At 40.4% G+C, this 22,002-nt stretch overlaps 1 protein-coding gene and 1 non-coding gene across 6 annotated transcripts in view; both read left to right on the forward strand.

Annotated features, from left to right (window-relative positions):
* The window catches only part of LOC107041980 (MAGUK p55 subfamily member 7), a gene marked incomplete at its 5' end in the record, with an annotated part of 338,456 nt that overhangs the window by 246,642 nt on the left and 69,812 nt on the right, over window positions 1-22,002 (forward strand).
* On the forward strand, window positions 2,832-2,904 carry Trnar-ccu. Its single transcript has one exon. It is a non-coding gene; the product is annotated as a tRNA-Arg (tRNA).

Consider the following 22,002-nt stretch of genomic DNA (forward strand, 5'->3'; position numbering starts at 1 on the left):
AGAGAGAGAGAGAGAGAGAGAGAGAGAGACAGAGAGAGAGAGACAGAGAGAGGGGGGAGGGGGAGGGAGAGGGAGAGGCTCAGCAATTGGCGAGGCTGAGTTTGGACTTTGCCTTGTTACTTTCTCTTATTGGCATGGCAAGGAGTACTTGCCCTTTTCTACTGTATCCTTGTTCATGGAAGGCCAGACATAATGTTTTACCACGAGTCTTCGCTTTCCCTTTCGGCCAAGGTGTGCTAGCGAGAGGATCTTACTTGTTTTCTCAGCTAACCTGGTACGTACGGGCAAACTGTACCTGATGATATATCACAGTACAGTGTTTCGTCCATTTCTGCATGTTGCAATCCGTTCAACTTTAGACTGATTTCTGGTCGCGGTAGGAGCTGCTGGAGTTCTTGGTTTTCACGTTGGGCTTCGATAAGTTGTTGAGTAGTGACAGCGGTTGAGACTGCTTCGACTCATGACACAATATTATCAATATTATCTGAGCCGGCGACATGTCTTATGTGGGTGGGGAACTGTGAAATGTACTCCAATCGCGTGAATTGCCGTGGTGAAGCTCGTTCCGATTTTTGCTGGAAGGCATGTGTCAGTGGTTTGTGATCGGTATATATGATGACGTGTCGTCCCTCGAAGATATGTTTGACGTGTTGTATCGCCTGGTAGATTGCCTGGAGTTCCCTGTCGTAAGTTGCGCGCTTTTGCGCTGATTCTGTTGTAGAACGACTTTAATTACATGATCAGACGCGTCTGTGAAAATCGCCCACCCTCCCTCTATATTTGGATAAGACAACAGCGTAGCATCTGTCAGCGCTTGTTTGCTACACGCGAAGGCCTCTTCAAGGGCTGGCGTCCAATTTACAGAATGTTTTCTTGTGACGTTTGGTCCCTGATGCGCCGCGGTCAGTGGAGCAAGGATTTCTGCTGCTCCCTTGATGAACTTCCGATGCAAATTGAGGGTATCAAGCTATCTAGATAATGCCTTGACTGTCAAAGGTTGTGTAAACTCCAAGATCGCGTTGACTCGTTCTCAGGGTGGTTTGATGCCTTTCGTGTTGATCATATAACCGGGAAAAAGTACCTCTGCCTGTCCAAGGACAGACTTGGCGACGTTGATAATCAAACCATAATACTCTAGCCGTTTGAAGAGAATTCCCAGATGTTCTCGATGTTGATCTTTATTTTAAGATGCTACCAAGATGGCATTCATTTATGGGAACAAAAATGGTAGATCTCTTGTGCCTTCATCAATCAGACGTTAAAATGTATAAGCCGCGTTCTTGAGGCCGAAAATCATATAGCGGAGTTCAAAAAGTCCGATTTGCGTGATGATAGCGGTTTTTTCAATGTACTCAGATGCAATTGGAATCTGATTGGAAGCCTTTACTAAATCTATGATTTAAAAAATCGTTTTGCCATGCCGGTTGGCCGCAAATTCTTCTAAATAATGAACAGGGTACTTATCTGATATTGTCCTGTCGTCAAGAGCGCGGTAATCACCGCAAAGCCTCCATTCACCGTTTTTCTTTGGGGTCAAATGGAGTGGACACGACCAGAGACTTTCGCTTCTTGCAGTACCAAACTTCATCATGCTGGAGAACTCCGATTGCGCGATTCTGGTCTCATCCAGAGCTAGACGACGGAATCTGCAAGAGACTGGAGGTCTTGACGTTGTCCTAATATAGTGAACTGTAGAGTGCTCGGCGTATCTGAGCAGTCCCTCCAATTTCGTAATCGCTGGGAACTCTGAGAATGGACGCGTACGGTGCATCTTTGGTAATGTCGAGGAGCTTCACCGACCGTGCGCGAATCTGCGTAAACTGGCCAGTCGATGTGAGGCCTCTTGAGGAGTCGATGATTCGTTGATTTCTCATGTCAGGTAGCAGATTGAAGTGATGCAGAAAATCAGTACCGATGATTGGCCTCCTAACGTCAGCCTCCACAAAACGCCATGTGAATTCTCTGCGGAGCTCGATGTCTGGCGAGATGGAATTATAGCCGTACGTATTGATGAGAGTACCATTTGCTGCATAGAGTTGATAGCCGTTTGAGATTCTCTGTTTCGCCGACCAATTGCACGGAGTGACAGATACATCTGATTCCGTGTCTACTAAGTATCGGGTCCCAGTCGTTCTGTCGGTGACAAATAAGGCAGCAGGATTTTAGATGAGAGCCAACTTCCGCCGCTAGCGACTCTCTCTGTTGTTTCCCTGAAATTTGCAACCATCTCGACAAGTACGCGCATTTTCGTCCAACTTAAAATGATATCAGCAAATGTCAGAATTCTTGGATACTTTCCTGGATTTAGGACGGCTGCCTAATCTGGCGCATGCGTCAGGTCGTTGTCTTGCAGTTGAGCGTGAGTGACGCGTTTGTAGAGCTGCGACAGATGCAATGAGCGCTGGCAGTTGCTTGGAAATCTCCTCCGTGTTGGTATTTGGTCTTGACACCGCGGCATTAGTATCCGGGTGGAATACCTCGTGAAGTTTGTCCGCCCAAGCTCCCAGGTCTGTCAGCGTTGCGTCTTTTTGAGTGACCAGCCAGGCTCTCATCTGCTCGGAAAGATGAAATAATCATCGTGCCTTGAGGACTTCCTCTTCAAGTCCTGGAACAAAACTTCGTAGATGTCTGATATATGCGGAAGATGTGCAGTTGCCCATATTTTCTCTGTCGAGCAATTGCATTAGATTAGCTTCTCTGGATTTTGTAAAAACTTTAATGAGAGCATTTTTGAGTGTTTGATACGGAGCAGTGACAGGAACTTCATTGATAAGTTTCTCGAAAGGAGGTTAGGCGGTGTATGAGGTGAATTTGAGAGTGAATTTCTGTGGTTCCCGGTAGCTTAGTCGGTAAGAGTGCCCGGCGCCTATCTGGGAGACCCGGGTTCGATTCCCGGCTGGGTGAAACGGAAATTTTTGCTCTGTAAATTCTAATTCTCTTGGAATTTTTTTTTTTACTCAGGCTGTTGACTCAGGGCCTATAAATGGTAAGGTTTTATGATACTTATCAAGCTCCGTTATGCTGAAGTTGAGGAACTGGGCTTCCAATAGAATGAGACAAATCTGTAGCTTTTCTGGGCTGAACGGTCGAACCTTTAACGCGTGAGACGGTTTTGCAGTTGTAGTAGTAACCGTTTGTACCGTCGGTGCGTTGGTGATGGCTGTGGTCTCAGGCGTGTTGAATTTATTCCGAAATAAAATAAATTGAGACAATAAAATTCGGAGAGAAACAAAAGCGTTAGAAGTCTCTGTCTGTCATCAGTACAGCACTACGTCTATGGGTGGTCGGCAATTTGCCGGTGCGAGTTACCAGCACACACACGCACACACAGATACAGTTTGTTTTTATTTCTTAGGGTTACTTCAAAACCAACTGCTGGATGCTCGGACGCTTCGAATGTTTTAGAAATCTCGAGATGTCGTTTACAATGCCCAACTATTCAGTTGGCACGCGACGACAATTGTTATTTCAGGAGCGCGACACTGATTTAATTGCACTCGCGGTGTTTGCGACACGTGAAATACTGTATCAGTGCGACTGTGTTGACTAGAGAAGTGAAATAAAACACTAGACATGAGTGTAGCACTTTCGGTTGATTTTTGCGTGCCGTCGCAAGAGAATTTTCACTTTTTGTCACTTGAAACGTCGAATTTTCCAAATCGGATCACGTCTGGGTCACCGTACATTTAGGAGTTCGCTGGTTGCAGTAGTATCAGTGCAGCACCGTAGCGAATACTCTGCTGAAGTCTGAGATATGTAGCCGAGGACGGCTGGAGTCATAATCGGTGAAAAATAATACAACGACTGGGTGTCGAACCCACGACGTAGCGAAAAGCCCTATAGTGAAAAGAGTCGGCATTTAGCTGACTGCATCGCGCGTCCAGTTTATTACACGCTGAGTTATATCGCGTTGATGTAGTGTGTGAGCCTGCTACATGACTCCCTTTCTTAGTAAGCAGCAGCGGTTGTTTCTACTAGATGGGGTGATGTTCCATGAGGCTGTTATCCTGGAGAATCTGTGCAAATGTAATGGTCTTTCTCGATGATCCATGGAGCGCTGCGCACAGTGAGTCGGCGTATGTTCTCTCGACGTTGTGGTAAGAGAAGATGTCTGGATAGCGCTGATCGGCGTTCGATGTATGGCCCTGGTGTTCCAGATACGGGCACCGGTGGATGAGGTGGTCAGTCTCGTTGGCCTATGGATCTCTGTAGCGATGTGACGATTGCGGTTCAAACCGAGTACAACTGTGAGGCAGTTCGGTCGAAGCGATGTTGTCTGCATAGATAATAGATTCTCGAAGTCCTCGGAGATGGCATTGGCGCTGACATAGTAGTTCTCGTCGGTAACGTAGTCGATCATCTTTTCCTCGGCGACCGTAGTCAATGCGTGAGTGTGTACGTGAGGATGTAGCAAGCTGCTATATTATGACGTATTTTGCACCTCTGCGGAACAGTACAAAGTACCCAGCCCTCGGCCACCAAATCTTAACAAAAGTTGGGTGCCAGTACGTTTTCTTTCAAAATGCACAAAAAACTGAAAGTCGAAATCCATTGAAATCCACCGACAAAGGAACAGCGGCCGATAGGTCAGTATATCAACCGCGGGTCCCAAAATGCTGCTCCAAAAATTATTTTGAAATGAGTGGGTTCAACATTGTCAAAAAGAAATTAGAAATGTGCGGTAGCAAAATTGATTCAATAGAATATCCAAATTTCCAGTTAAATTACAAAGGAAATTAATAAATGGACAAGGAAAACCTTGTCTTATTCTCAACGAAAATCAGCACTAATGTTTTGGTAAAACTCATGAACATAAATTACCCAACAAAATGAATAACCGATTATATAAAATAAATGAATAAAGGATTAAAGACTCTAGATAATACAATTCTCTAGCCGCGATATATCCAAAGATAATATACTAGTCAATATTAAATAAGTCGTAAACAGGCAAAACCATTCATAGTCATCAAAAAGGAGTCAAACGGTAAAATGGGTAGTAAAGTTAACAATGAGTCCTAAGCAAACGCGGTACAGGAATCTACTATTACCCCAAGAAACAACGCGTTCACCCAAAGTGGCGAGAATGAGAATCACACTTCGCAGGCCGTTGAGGGGAGGATTGTCTCGAGAAAGAATATAAATAAACCCAACTGGCGATCAACGACCAAAGGTCACTCACTAATAAAGCAACTCGAGCATTAGCTACGCTACAATCCCTCTTTCAATCGCTGAAATATTCCTGTTCTCCGAAAGAATAATGGGAAGTGAATTAATACAATGAATTCGAAAAAAATAACGAAAAATAACGAACTATCTAGAGAGGTATTAACACTGACTCCGAAAATTATGATTCGCTGTGATAGTCGAAACCGATATGCATTTATACGATGGAAGCGAAATAAGAATCAATTCATTTTATACCGAATTAGACTCACGACAGTTAATGAAGTCTCGTCAAATGAATGGACTTGTAGTAAAAATTTGAGAGAAATGGACCCGTGATAAATGACTACTGCCAAGACAAAAAGGGCGAAAGCTCGAACGAAAATATGAAATGTACTAAAACGGCTACATGTCCGCCGCACGCCAACCGTCCAAAATTCTACAAAACTCTCTCGCCACTTGTCGATGGCTTAACAAAAACAAATGCTAATTTTTAGTATAATTCACCGCTCACCGGTAGACTATCTCTCTGCCAACAACTCCAACTAAAAAAACAGCAGCGAAGAATCCCAAAATCTCCGGATAATTAAGGTCTAGGGGCAAAAAAAAACAAATTTATTTGATTCCCAACTTGTCGGAATTGTATTACTGCCTGTTATATTGCTACTACAGCTTGATGACAATTGGGATGGTAGGGGAATTGAGCAGCAAGGAGGAAGGAAACAGAGGAGCTGGAGTGGGGACAAGAAAAGCTACCGAAGCGACGTCTGTCGTCGCAGACAGAAAATATTTTTTAGGGACACTTGAGATTATCGTCCCCTATCATCCCTTAAATACAGACACTGTACGCTGGCGCCACCACTCGATCCTCCAGGTTACAGCTCGCGTGTGCCGGACCATTCAAAATCCTCTGGCCCATATTCTCGTGCTGTTTCACTCCGTGGCCTGAAATTAAGCTTACAAATAATTCTACGAAGTTCCCAGGCCCTATCCCATGATTCAGTCCAGTGAGCGGCGAAAACATCATGTGAGTCAATCCAAAACAAATGTTTTTAAAGAAAAACAATAGTCCAAAATAATTAAAATCATGACTCTCACTTCGCTGTCATAGTGACTTCTCGTCTAGACGCATGGAAATTTTACCGTTGAACGGTCGAATAAAAAATAACCCGTTACAATGTACATGACACGCAGGTAGAGAAATCTCTTGCCCGTGGACCAATCAACCCAATAGGTAGGTTCCTTTGCAATGTCGGGCATTTTTATGTCTTTACTGGGCTGCTGCGACTGTATCTCAATTCTGCACGCCAAACCCATGAATCTAACTATACATACCAGCACGTTGCATACGGAGAAAGTTTTTCTAGAAAAATTCATATGATGAGCACCATAAACGAGAGAGAATCCGTACACTGGGACACATTATTGTGTAGCACCATAAAAATTCTCGTGCGGCACCAGAAAAATTATGGTGTCCCCAGTAACTTTTTCAGAGCTGAGCAACAATATTTCTGGTGCTAGACAATAATTTTTCTGGTTCTGCACAAGAATTTTTCCAGTAATACACAATAATTTTTCTAAGTGTGCAAGTACATATTGTTACGTCATGAATTTTCAATGTATCTTAATAGATAAATCGAGAAAATATGACTAAAATTTGCCTTTTTAAGCCTACCAAAGGAAATAGCTTAGGATGGCGAGGTGACTTTTGATTACTTCTAGAAATAAATGACAACAGAATTATTGAAGAAAAATTAATGATTTTCTTTAATCAATTCCCAATGTTCATAAAAAAATACAAGTTATTAATTTATTTTGACAATGGATTGATTTTTCAAATTATTGGTTGACTGAGAATTAATTTGCGGTTGTTCAAATATAATTGAAATAATAAGAATTTTTATTTTTGTTTCATCAATTCTGGGTTTGATTATATATGTTGTATTCTCTCATTTTTGTTCTCTGAGTTCACATGAGTTCTTCTCAGAAAATGAACAATGATTTAATCATCGAGAATAACAAAGGGAGGAGGGAAGATTCTAATTTAGGGGGTTGCAAACAACTCAATTCTAACAGAGAATTTAATTATTTTTACAACGATTCCTTAATCAAAGATTATAATCGTTGTACAATCTGGTTTGGAATTAAAAATTAAAACAATACGAGTGTTTGCTGGAATATTGATTCTACAATTTAATTTGGGGTCAAAAAGGTAAATGACCTTCATAATAAATATGAGGAAATTATTTCTCAATCAATCAATTTACAATTTTTTTTTTTTTGTAAGTGATCAGATGAGTCACTTTGATAATTCTCCCTTTTTATAAAAATTTAAACGAACTTATTATTTATGTGTTCGAGCAGGAAATAGATAAATTGTGATTTTTTTTTTTTTTATTTCCGTTTATGAAAAAGAATTTAATTATTCATTATTTATTTGTTTTCTACTTTCCTCTTACAGAGAGAAAATCTAGTTTCCCCAAAATATCTATTTCTAAGACCGTTAACTAAATTCCCAGACTAATTTCTAAAACATCTATTGAAATATTGATTTTTTTTAGATTTTTCAATTTTATTCTTAAAGAAAATCTTATTTCCTCCGAAATTGGCCAAATTTTATCCAAAGAAAATCTTATTTCTTTCTTAAACTTTCCAATTTCATTCAAAGAAAATCTTATTTCTTCCTTAAATTTTCAATTTTATTCTCAAAGAAAATCTTATTTCTTCCAAAAATTGTCCAATTTTATTCAAAGAATATCTTATTTCTTTCTTAAATCTTCCAATTTTATTCAAAGAAATCTTATTTCTTCCTTAAATTTTCAATTTTATTCTCAAAAAAAAATCTTATTTCTTCCTTAAATTGTCCAATTTTATTCAAAGAATATCTTATTTCTTTCTTAAATTTTCCCATTTTATTCAAAGAAATCTTATTTCTTCCTTAAATTTTCAATTTATTTCTCAAAGAAAATCTTACTTCTTTCGAAATTTTAATTTTGTTAGTCTGAAGGAAAATGTATTTTTCTTTAAATTCTTATTCATTCAAGAAATCTTATTATCGGTTCCTTATTGCCAAACTCGTTATTGAATTTGAATCTGTCCTTTTAAACCAATAAAGAAATTATAATCGACTCACATAACTGCTTTTTGGGGTCTCGGGAAATCAAATCAATTGAAAGGGAGGATTTGGAGGGCCTGGAACAGAGGAAGATCCAACTGTGTTGTAGATGCCAATTGTCTGAGATGACAATTGTGATGCCAATGGTGATGTATGCCAATTGTCTGAGATGACAATTATGATGTAGATGTCAATTGTGATGTATGCCAATTGTCTGAGATGACAATAGTGATGTAGATGTCAATTGTGATGTATGCCAATTGTCTGAGATGACAATAGTGATGTAGATGCCAATTGTCTGAGATGACAATAGTGATGTATGCCAATTGTCTGAGATGAGGTCAACAGAAGATGAGGTCAAAATAATAATATCAGATTTTTCCGACCAATCCAAATCAAATCATATAACTCTGCGAAAACACAAGTGAATTAGAATTTTGATAAATCAAATTAAAAATTTGAAATAATAAGACCAATTGATTTCAATATTTAACAATTAATTGATCGAATTATTCCCCAAATAAATGAGGAAATATTTAATTTCCAAAGAAATCACTTTTAAGGAAATAATTATTATTTCAAACAAACAAACTATTGTTTTATTTTCGAAGAAATCACTTTTCAAATAAATAATTATTGTTTCAAAATTATTGTTTTATTTTAAAGAAATCACTCTTGAAGAGAAAAAAAACTATTGTTTCATTTTTAAATTCCTGAAGGAAACTTAGGGAAGATTTAATTAATTCCCACTAATCACAATGGATTATTGTAATTTCCTGAAGGGAAATTACTTGGGAGATGAATATGTTTTTTTTTTAGTCACAATAAACCAAGAAAATATCACAGTAATTAAAAAATGATAGGAAACCACTAGTAATCCTTGGAGTTCACTTTTGTAGTTCATTTGGAGTTCACTTAATATTCCTTGATCCGTCTTTGTTGATGGTGACGCCGGGACTGTCTTGTTAACGCCCTAAGCGTTAACTTTTAGGTGTCAGGGTTAATTGTGTGTGTGTCCATCGTATGGCACTTTTTTAATTAGTATTGAGAGTTGGGGGATGAGTGTATAGTCGCGTGGTGGGTTTGAAGGGGGAATCACAGCTCACCGGCGTGTGCCGCGTGATCTGCGTAGGAGGTGGAGGTAAGAGAACAAGGAACGTCTTGTTGGATACGTGTAGGCAGGGGGTTAAGAATTTATAGCGGAAAGGGGGGAAGGTGATGATTACGTTCGGGACATCGCCGATGTCCGTACGGACATCCGAAACCTCCGATGATAAGGCTCTTCGCAACAGCGATGCCTTTTCTCTTCTTTCATTTCTTTCTTCTTTTACTAAAATATTTCCCAACTTCAATCGAGATTTTTGGGTTTCCTAATAATCCAAAAATCTCGATCTAAATTTCATTATTTATAGAATATTTTCCTCTATCAGATGCATTGATTAAAATTCCAGATTTCCCAATAATATTTCAGCATCGATAATAACAATAATTCATAAGATTCGGTTACTCGGTGGAAAGATTCGAATTCGAATACACCTGTGAAGCCACCCATAATGTTCTCACATATCGAGATCGCATGTCTTATTCGTATGTTAACTGATCTGATGAAATATTCCATTAGTTATTAATAATTAAAAATTATTATACATAAAAAAAATTATTGTACGTCGTTCGGACGTAGCAGTATCATGCTAGCCCATGAATTTCTTAACAGTTCAGGACATGATTTACGTCAAGTTTGTTTGTATATGCAATCTTCGGTTTGTAGCATCTCGAATACTGCCGAACATTAGTATACAGTGTGAGGTGTTTTTCCCCACCGCGCTTGCGGGTTCCAAATGCGTGGTCCTCCACTAACTTTGCAAAGCTTCCTTGGATCTCTCAACCCGGAAAATATTAACGACAAGGAAAAATCGAGAGGAACCAAATCATAATCAGAGCGTCAGTCCTTTTGACCTCCAAAGGGCAAGGTCACGCGTGTCTGAGCGAGTACTTTACGGCTAGCTCAGATAAGGCACCGCGGAGGACACCGTGGTATATAACCAAAAATAGCCAAATGTATTTTAGCAACAAAAAATAATGTCTCAATCACTCGATACAAACAAAAAAAATAATATTCAAATGATAATGATGTCTTCGGTGAGACTAGAAGTATACGAGGAGGTACTCCCGCACCAATAACTCGATGTAAAGTAATATTTAAAAATAATAATAATTAATTGAATAATGGGGCGTAGAAGACGTAACGAACGCACGGGATCACCCGAACACGAACAACGCGAGAGCCACGGCGACAAAAAAACGATCGCAATTGTGGGGCCAAACATTAACCCACAATTCCAACGAATTAAATCACAGTAATTAATGCGAAGCATAAAACAGAAAAATTGATAATAATGATAAGAATAATAATGTAGCTGATGGCTACTGAGTGCCGCGTCAAAGCGAAAAATCTAATTTCTCCTCAAACGGGGCCTAAATGGCCACCGGAGACAATTAAAGAAAAATCACGCCAACACTCACGGAAAAAAATAACGCTTACCGTTATGCATAAACCTTCTAGATTAGGTGAATAATCCCCAACGCAATGGCGGCAACGGCAAAGCGGGTCCCAACTCCAGCATACACCAAACAATAATCACCAGAGACAGGAAAAGCGCTCATCTAAAAGTGTAAAGGAACCCCGTAGCTGAAACAAAAGTGTGAAGTTGGTTCTAAAAAAATGTTCATATTTTTCGATTTTCGAACAGAATATTGTATTCAACGCTTAGACTGGATTGAAACGGGTGTATAATTGAGGAAATACAAGGATAGGAATGCAAAGAATTGAGTTGCGTATGGAAAAATTGAAATTTGAATTACGTTTAAAGAATCATTTTCAGTGGTTAATATGAAAGGCGGAAATTACGCCCAATATTGCGTTATATTACATTACGATTTCAGGTAATGTAATATACCCTTACAAGATGGATAAAAGGAGAGAGATGTTCCAACAAACAGACAGGCAAAGAGACGGACAGACGAAGAGAGAAGCAAATAAATAAGCTGGCGGACAGACAGATAAATGGATAGGCATGCGGACACATGGACGGGCAGACAGACAGATAGCCGTACAAGGAGACTGACATCCACGGATGGACAGACAACCAGATAGACGGACAAGCAGATTGGCAGATACATGGATGGGCAGACAAACAGATGGACGTACAGACTGACAGGCAGGCCCACAAGCGAGCGAATAGACAGATCGACGGATATACAGACAGACAGATTAACAGATAGATGGACGGATGGACAGGCGTTCTATCCATCGACATTCATTGAAATTTAATTTATATCTTAGGTTTTATCATTTTGAAATTTAACATAAATCGGACGTCCCACGATGGTTGAAAGAAACGAGTCTGAATTCATGGAATGATATATTGAGAAGATTGTCTGAATTTACCTTTAACGGAGTTCGAAAATGAAGGCATAAAAATAATAGTTATTTTGATTCATATATTAATTGCCAAAAATTTTGTATTTTCAGAAAATACAAATTCTAAATTTTTTTTGTATACCATGATTTGAAATAGTTCAATCATAGCTCAAAATATTTGCATTCATACCATACCGTCAGAATTGGCAGACCATTAGCATAGCTATGTGTTGGCTTTTGGTGGGCGTAATACCGAACTATCGCCTTCAGCGGTGTCTGGGAAAGAGAAGGTGTGGCAATGGTGTACTGCACTGATGAGGAAACGGGAAATTGGCTGAAAAGCCTTTTCCCCGAAAACAAAATAGCTGGGCTTACTGTACATGTGGTCGCAGCCTCGGAGCTTCCCAAGAAGCACAGGGTTGTGGTACACGTGGAAGATCCACATCTAACCACTCAAGAAGCACTGTGCTTCCTTGAGAAACAGAATGCAGGACTGCAGGCCAGAGAGTGGGTTGTCGCTCGGGGCAGTGAGAGCAGGGATGCGAAAAGTGCCCACTTCGGTGCGCTGATAGACGACCGATCACTCTCTGTTCTGAAAGCCTGCAACTTCAGNGTGTGACTGACCGAAACTAAGGCGGATGTTACAAAAGATCGTATGATTTAGGTGACTCTGGGCGCTTTAAGTGACCAGCCGCGCATATTCTAATTCTCTAATAAAAAAAAATACTGGCCCATGACTTTCATGCCAGTTTTATTTTTTTGTTACAGAGATTAAGGGATGAAAGAGGGTTAATTGATGGGGAATTTAATTCTCCGTCGAACTGCCCTTTTTTCATCCCTTAATCTCAATTAGGAGGGGAGGGGGGAATTTTTAATTACCGGTAGTCACTGCGCGCCGCAAAACAATTATTTTTCTTACTGCGCTGTGATTTTCATGACAATTTCTTCCATTTTTTACAGAGATTAAGGGATGAAAGAGGATTAATTGATGGGGAATTTAATCCTCCGTAGAAGTGCTTTTTTTCATCCCTTAATCTCAATTAGGAGGGAAGAGGTGAATTTTTAATTCGCGGGCGAATGGTGAAAAGTCAGTGTGCGCCGCGAAAAAATTATTTTTCTTACTGGCCCCTGACTTTCATGGCAGTTTTTATTTTCTTGTTACAGAGATTAAGGAATGAAACAGGGTTAATTGATGGGGAATTTAATTCTTCTTTGAACTGCCTGTTTTTCATCCCTTAATCTCAATTAGGAGGGGAGAGGTGAATTTTTAATTCGCAGGCGAATGGTGAAAAGTCACTGCGCGCCGCAAAACAATTATTTTTCTTACTGCGCTGTGATTTTCATGACAATTTCTTCTATTTTTTACAGAGATTAAGGGATGAAAGAGGAGTAATTTATGGGAAATTTAATTCTCCGTCGAACTGCCTTTTTTTCATCCCTTAATCTCAATTAGGAGGGGAGAGGTGAATTTTTAATTCTCGGGCGAATGGTGAAAAGTCACTGTGCGCCGCGAAACAATTATTTTTCTTACTGGCCCATGACTTTCATGGCAGTTTTTATCTTTTTATTACAGAGATTAAGGAATAAAAGAGGGTTAATTGATGGAGAATTTAATTCTCTGTCGAACTGCCCTTTTTTCATCCCTTAATCTCAATTAGGAGGGGAGAGGTGAATTTTTAATTCGCGGGCGAAAGGTGAAAAGTCACTGTGCGCCGCGAAACAATTCTTTTTCTTACTGGCCCATGACTTTCATGGCAGTTTTTATCTTTTTATTACAGAGATTAAGGAATAAAAGAGGGTTAATTGATGGAGAATTTAATTCTCTGTCGAACTGCCCTTTTTTCATCCCTTAATCTCAATTAGGAGGGGAGAGGTGAATTTTTAATTCGCGGGCGAAAGGTGAAAAGTCACTGTGCGCCGCGAAACAATTCTTTTTCTTACTGGCCCATGACTTTCATGGCAGTTTTGATCTTTTTATTACAGAGATTAAGGGATGAAAGAGGGTTAATTGATGGGGAATTTAATTCTCCATCGAACTGCCCATTTTTCATCCCTTAATCTCAATTAGGAGGGGAGAGGTGAATTTTTAATTCGCGGGCGAAAGGTGAAAAGTCACTGTGCGCCGCGAAACAATTCTTTTTCTTACTGGCCCATGACTTTCATGGCAGTTTTGATCTTTTTATTACAGAGATTAAGGGATGAAAGAGGGTTAATTGATGGGGAATTTAATTCTCCATCGAACTGCCCATTTTTCATCCCTTAATCTCAATTAGGAGGGGAGAAGTGCATTTTTAATTATCGGGAGTAACAGTGCGCCGCGAAACTATTATTTTTCTCACTGGTCCATGACTTTCATGGTAATTTATATTTTTTTGTTACAGAGATTAAGGGATGAAAGATGGTTAATTGATGGGGAATTTAATTCTCCGTCGAACTGCTCTTTTTTCATCCCTTAATCCCAATTAGGAGTGGAGGGGTGAATTTTTAATTACCGGTAGTCACTGCGCGCCGCAAAACAATCATTTTTCTTACTACGCTGTGATTTTCATGACGATTTCTTCCATTTTTGACAGAGATTGAGGGATGAAGGAGGGTTAATTGATGGGTAATTTAGTTCTCCGTTAAACAGCCTTTTTTTTATCCCTTAATTTCAATTAGGAGGGGAGGGGTGAATTTTTAATTACCGGTAGTCACTGCGCGCCGCAAAACAATCATTTTTCTTACTACGCTGTGATTTTCATGACGATTTCTTCCATTTTTGACAGAGATTGAGGGATGAAGGAGGGTTAATTGATGGGTAATTTAGTTCTCCGTTAAACAGCCTTTTTTTTATCCCTTAATTTCAATTAGGAGGGGAGAGACAAATTTTTAATTCGCCGGCAAATGGTGAAAAGTCACTGTGCGCCGAGAAGAAAATTATTTTTCTCACTGGCCCATGACTTTTGTCGTAGTTTGTATTTTTTTATTACAGAGATTAAGGGATGCAACGGGGATAGATTGATGGGGAATTTAATTCTCCATCACACCGTCTGTGTTTCATTCCTTAATATTAATTAGCCAGCAAATGAATCACCTGAAAAACATTAAGAACATGTTGAGGACGAGGAAGCCATAAGTTACCCTCCGAAACTATCCCTGTGACAGCGGGACTGCTACTGCCGAGTTACCGGCACAGGCAGCTCGCCCAGCCGTCAGATTCGATCTTGGCGCCATCCCTCCGTTGGGGTCGTACTAATTCTGGCTTGGGGTCAGCGAAACTCCGAGATCTGAGCCTCTATTTTAGTCTATCCTCTTTGGGTCCCACCATCGAACTGGGACTTGCGCCTCACGGCCGGTGCTGTAGATCCGCGTGGTTCGGCGCTTATTTTTTTTTTAGATTCTTATGTGAATGATGTCAGCAGTAATGATTTTTTTCCTTATTTTCATTTAAAATAACATAACTCACTGAAAAATGAACCGATCGGGATGCTTTTTTTGTTTAAATGTGTTTTTAATCGAGTTTTTCGTTCCGAACTACGAATTTTTTTTGGTGCGTCATTACATGGAAAATTTGGCAAAAACCTACTAAAATTAATGGTTTTTCAAGTTCGACCCGATTTAGAATTATCAAAAAAATTGATTATATTTAAAATGATGAAAAACAAGGAAATACCGAAGGAGATAATGGACCGCTAACTATATGTCATATTTTCGGTCATGTTTTAAATAAAAAGTCATTATTTTCAGTTTTAATATATTTTTAAATTTCCGCACAAAAAAAAATTCCATAATCTCAGTTTTTTTCCGCTCATCAGATGGCGCCTACTATGGCTATGTCCAATGCGAATGATCCTAAATATTCGGAAGTAGTGTGTGTGTAAATTATTCTGTGATTACCTTACACTCCTTCATCAAAAACACTGGTAGGGAATGAGATTGACAGAATTGCGTGTAAGCAGTGAATTGCGAAGCCTCGCAGCTCATTAGTCACTATGACGCAAGATGTTGACGAATTTAGCGATGATTTTTGTGAAAAGATGATTGCACTTTTGCCTCACACATTTATCGTGAAAGAGCAAGGTAATTACCTCAGGAAGTTAAGGAAGTCAAGATGGAGAATTTTTGGTCATTTGTGATTTCGCTGAAAATTATGCGTTTCTGTGCAAGGCGCCGTTCCTGGTTTCCATTGGCACAATGACGCGTCAACCATTTATATCGTCATTTATTATAAAAAGAGATTGAACGTTATTCATAAAAGTCTTGCAATAATTTCCGATCATTGGCTCCATGATGCAGTAGCAGTTCACGTGAATACCAAGAAGCTCAATCAGTTCATAAAATCAATAAATGCAATTCCAGTGAAGATCTATTACTTCTCGGATGGAGCTCCCACTCAGTTCAAAAACTTCAAGAATTGTGTCAACATTTCTTATCATAAAGAGGATTATGGTGTTGATGCCGAATGTTATTTTTTTGCCACTGCTCACGGTAAGAGACCATGTGATATTCCGAGCTAGCTTTCAACTTCCTCCCGATCGTTAAATCAAAAAAACCATATGAACTTTATGATGGAATTCAAGAAATTTTACTCATCTCAGCTGAATAAGCTGAATATGTCGCTAAAGAGGAATATGAACAACCCATCGATGATTTGAGAAGTCGTTTCTTGAGTGCTAGGCCATTACCTGAAACCCACAAGTACCACTGTGTCATTCCAAAGGAGTTGGGAATTGTGAATGTGACATTATTTTCACCAAGTGATAAAAACAAATCATTTATTTTTATTCATCGGTTTCGACCGTTCAACGGTGAATGAGTAACTCGAGAAGTCCAGACGAGAAATCACACTAGCGGAGCGACAGTCATTAATATTTATTTTTGGATCGTTTATTTATTTATTTCTGTTACGAGAATTATTCTTTCCATCGGTCATCGGATGGCATCGAGGGAATGAAGCTTGGATGGAGTCAACCTGAGGAAAAGGGCTCTGCAGTTATGTTCGGATTTCAGATTGCAATTATGAGTCGTTGGACCACGACACTGTTTGTATTTGGACTCGAGTTCCCGCCGTCTAAGGAATTTCGGTAGACAATTTCCTCAATTCTGATTTTGACCAATCAGAGTGCAGTATTCGGGGTCACGTGGCGCGTTTCACACTGATAATTTCCCTATAGCCTGTCAATTGTTTGCTACGAATTTGACAGATATTCCTCACATTTTGGTGAAATGTGTCCCGTAACCCCGAACATTGCACCCTGATGGTCCTAAATCAGAATTGAAGAAATTGGCTTCCGAATACCCCTCGATCTTCAAAATTCATCGGATATTTCCCTCAAGTTTTCCTGCATATCAACGATTAGGATCAGTTTTGCAAACTAATTCCTCTCGTTGCTATGCAATAAAACATTCGGGAAATATCCGATAATTTTGGAGGTTTGGGGTATTAGCTGATAATTGGTTAGCGACACTAGCGGATGGAGCTAGTTCCTGATGACGGTCTAGGCACCCTAGATGTAACTAGTAGGGGTCTCGGTCGACTATCTCATATTTTGGAGGGAAAATATCTGGACTGACGTTAGAGGTCCAGGAAAGATGCAGATATTTTGGGAAACGATTATAAATTTCTCTAGTCAAATCCCACGAATTTATGGGATAGTCATGCCGTATGATGTTAAAATACGAGCATGAGCTAGGTTCGAGAGTTTTTGTCGGTCTGTTTGCGTTCGTGGCTGACGACCTATCAGGATTGATCAGTCGATGAGAATCGACCAGTGGGATTATCGCTAGACCGAGAGAGAAGCTGACGCTCGCGTGAACATTGCCGGAGCGGTCACTTCTAGTTTAGTCGTCGTGAGACCTGCTCCTCACCGTTAAGGTGTGGAAAATATAGTCGGCGGAAGACTCGACTTTTCCGAGGCTTGTGAATCCTGGGCTCCCCGCAAGGAAAAATTGAAGCCTCAACTTTTGTCGAAGGTGCGATTTCTGTTTTCACGGAAGGAGAGTTCCGAAACGGTGAGTGGTGGGAGATTCCAAAATTATTGCGAACTGGGGGGGGGGGACAAGTAACGAGTTCGCAGATTAATATTTTTTGTCGGGAAGACACTGAGCATCTGGCGAATATGACGCCGTTTTAGAGTCGAGTCATTTCTTTCTGTGAGCTATGGCTCCTTGTTTGGCAGACTATTCAGGAGATTTTTTGGGGGCGACTTTTGTCATTCTCTCTGGTTTGGATATTGAGAATTTTTCGCATGATTAGTTAAATTCATTGATACGAAGTTTTATCGTTATATGGTGACTCTTGTTTCATGGCATCTCGAGTTCAGTTGTGGTTCTCTTACGATCTATTCTCGTTTATTTTATTGTCCATGTCTGAAAATGAGATTCGTCAGTTACGACATTGTGTGAATTTTCGGAGACAGAATTAGGATTATAGCGTCAGTGTTCACGCTCGAGTAGTTCGATTTTGGTAGCCGAGTGACCTTTGGAAGGTTACCGGCTCATGTGCATTTGTTGGCATTTCTCGAAGCAATCCCAGTTCTTACTGAATGAATCAGAAGTACTTATTCTCGCCGTGATTTTACAGAGCGCGGATCTCGGGGTAATGGTAGATTCCTACATTGTAACATTTGGCGTATTGTAATTTGTTAGTTATTTTATTGATTGAATTTCGTATTTTAGTGACTGATTTTGACTTTACTTTTTTAATTGACTAGTATTTTCTAGTATTTTATTTTTCTGACAAGTCGCAGTAGAGGGAATTTGTGTTGTACCGAGTCATTAGTTTTTGTGATTTATTATTATTTGCTGTAATCCTATTTACCGAGATTTGAGTTGCGAATTATTGAGAATAAGAAAGGGGTTTTATCTTGAAGTTCATATTTGCGGATCCGATTTGTAATTAATTTCGTAAATTAACTTTTCAATTAAAAATTATATTCCCCGAATTTCTGATTTCATTTTTTTTCGGATAAGAGGGGAACCCCGTCATTTCAAGTTAGTTGTGGGACAACATTTGTGAAACCCAGCCGCCACCGCGGTTGTTATCTGAGCTGTCGGCAATTGTCCTTTCTGTTGTATATATTTCAATATTTGGTTGTTGTATGTTTTGACAAGAAAACGTTCTGGCGACCAATTTTGCTTGGTAAGATTTGGTCGCAGAGATCTGCGTATTCCTGCATAGTTCCGCAGAGGTGCAAAATACGTCACAATATATATATATATATATTGTAACGTGTAGTTTTATTTCGACCGTTCAACGGTGAAATTTACCATCCAGACGAGAAGTCATCACTGCGAAGCGAGAGTCAAAAGGGTTTATTTGGGGTTCTGACTAATGCTTTGGTTTTTTATTTTTTTTTTGTTATTGTATCGAGCCACATATAGGGACTTCGGCAGCTTCGGACGTCAGGTCTCCAGGGAGCTGGGAAGGGCGAAACTCCAGAAAGTCGTTATGTGGTAAAAGAGCTGCTTTTGTATTTGGATCGAGTTCCCGCGTTGGAGGGATAGCTCGAGTGCAGTTCACCGGCGGCGCCACTTGTCGGCGGTGACGGGACGAAGGCGGTTATCGGCCGAGATTTGCGAGGCCGTTTTGGATCTCCTCGCCTCACCGGAAGTGATGGTTTAGGCAGTGCGAGAGAAATTATCGGACTGACGTTAGACGTCCGGTAATGATACGAAATAAAGGGAAAAGGAATTGGATATTTATTCTCTATTTTGGTGACGTTGTTTTAGGGAGAGTCACACAGCTGAGTGTTTATTGGAGAATAAGTCTGGTTTGGTTGGGTTACAACCAATCAGAGCGGCTCAGGGAACGGCCCTGGCCAATGGGGTTCGATTGGCGGGAAGTGTCCCGAACGCATGGGAGAAGCGTGGGTTTTAGCCTCACTTCTCGTTTGGGTGGCGAGCGAGCTGTTGTTCTGTGGAAAACCTCTTGCTGTCGGAGCAATTCATCTTGTTGTGGACACCAGCGTTGACTGGATTTGGATTATTTGGAGGATCTTTCGCCCTGGCTCCTGGACTAGACTCGTTGGAGATTGTGGTGAGCGGAAGAAGAGTTCCAGAAATATCATTCTGTATTTGTTTTATATCGACAACGATTAGAATTCGCTCGTTAGCTTTTTGACGACGCTTAGCGTCGGGCGAAGTGACGCCATTAGAGTCTTTTGATTTTCAGGGCGAGTTCTTATCGTCTGTACGGCAGAGGTTAGCCTCTTTTGTATAATTTATTTTCGACGTCTGATTTTTAATATTTTGTTGTGATTTGAGACGTTCGATTTCTCGGGAATTCAGTGGTTTCGCTAAATGGTTTTTGACTCTCGTTTCAACGGTTTGGTTGCCGATCGGATGAGGAATCCGTCGAACAAATCCTTTGGAATAATTTATTCAGTTTTGGAATTAAGTCTCAGAACAAAATTGATATTCGAAATTTTCGGTAATTACTTTTGTTTTCGATATTTGAAGTTGTCGTATCATTTCATCATCGCATTGGCAGTTGAAATTGTAGCGTCTTGTCGACGCTCGAGTTATCCGTAGTTGACCTTGATTGCGATCACCTTTTGTGTTGTCTGTTCCGAGGCAATTTCAGTTGCCGCTGTCGATGTCAGTCACCTCTTCGATTTGGGATATTTTGACATTATATTCTATCGGAAAATTAACCTCCCATTCAGTGATATTATTTGACTTTATTTTCGCTAGTCATTTCTACAGTTTGACTTTATTCATGTTTTTGTAATTTTGACTGAACTTATTCTTTTGACTGACTAGTATTTTATTATTTTGACCAATCATTGGTTAGGGATTTTCTAGTGTATCGAGTCTTTAGCTTTTGTTGAATATTTGTGTTATTAATTTTCTGAGGGGTGATTTGAATTGAAATGAACAAGGGGGTTTATTGAATAAATTATTTATTCCCCGGATTATTGCATTTTTAGATAATTTGTTAGATAAGAAAACCAAGTCATTTCGGAAACTTCAGAACAACCATTTGTATCGAGAACCCAGCCGCCACCGCGGTTGTCTGAGCTGTCGGAGGTTGTTCTTTCGTCTCGAGTAATTGTCGATTTGATTTGTCGTTTGAATTGCACGGTTCACCCGTGCTGGCGCCCAACTTTCTTTTCGTTGTTTGGTCGCTGAGGGCTGCGTATTTTTCACCGTCCGCAGAAGTAAGAAAATACGTCACAATATATATATAGTGACAGGACATATGTTATGTACTGTTCTCGCCCAAACTGACCGCGAGTAATGGGTTGAAATTCGAAAAATAAACCCCAACGAGGAGTCGGATCATCCAGGGCTACATTTATTTTACTTCTTTGGACCGACGGCCGTGGCTGCGTGGTTAGAGTATGGGATTGGCATGTGAGCGACCCGGGTTCGATACCCGGCTGGGGAGCCAAAATTTATAACACTCTAATCTCACAGTTTCACGGTCGAGCGGGAGTCTCGTTAAAGGGACAACTGTACCTGGGCAGGTTTTTCCCTCAAGTGAGGTTTTCCCTCGTCCTTCGGTGAATGCGGTACAGGGGATTGGGGGGGGGGATGGGAACAAATCGTAAAAACCCGAAAGGGTATACGAGACAAAAAATTGTTACTTCTTTGGTACTTGTTTTGTTTGGTATTTTCTTTTCTCTCTCGCCATGTAAATGATTGCGCTCACCGATTGTGTCGAGCTTCGCAGCGAGAGGAGTGAAGCGGAGCAGCGGGGAGAAACTGCGAAGTCAGTAACCGTGAGCTCACCGACACGCCCACACACCAGCAAGCACGCCGGAGACGAGAGAAGCACACCAGCAGGCAACTCAGGCCGCTACGTGTGTCCCCCACCACTTCACCGATGACTATATGGCGTAAGGCCACAGCATAGAAAGCATATGCTATAGCAACGAGGGAACGACGGAATATGTTGGTTCCAGCGCCGTTCAACGCGGATCAACCTCACCCACTGCGAGGTGCAAATTCTAGAATTTAGGGACCAATACTTACTGTTTAATCATGACAGAATGATTGCTGAATTTACGTGGTTCTATTGCTAAGATCGGTTGATTGGAAAGGGGGAAGTGAAGAAATGGAGGTTCCTCGGGGCGATGTATTCTCCCGAGAGACACTCTTCGCTTGGGTTTAGCACTGATCAGTCGCACTGCGCAAATGAAGTCTTTTACGCTCTTTGAGCTTTTGTAATTTTGGCCAATTATTCTTGATATGTGCCTGAATCTTCCGGCCATCTCCTGACATTGCCATCGTACTGAGGGTCCAGACGAGTTTACCCTGGAGTTTCTCACGTATTAAGCGGTGAGCGTACTTACTTTTTGTGGGTGCTCGCGTGGTT

The sequence above is a fragment of the Diachasma alloeum genome, unplaced genomic scaffold (assembly GCF_001412515.2).
Source record: "Diachasma alloeum isolate Michigan unplaced genomic scaffold, Dall2.0 Dall_scaffold_00397, whole genome shotgun sequence".
NCBI classification, from domain to species: domain Eukaryota; kingdom Metazoa; phylum Arthropoda; class Insecta; order Hymenoptera; family Braconidae; genus Diachasma; species Diachasma alloeum.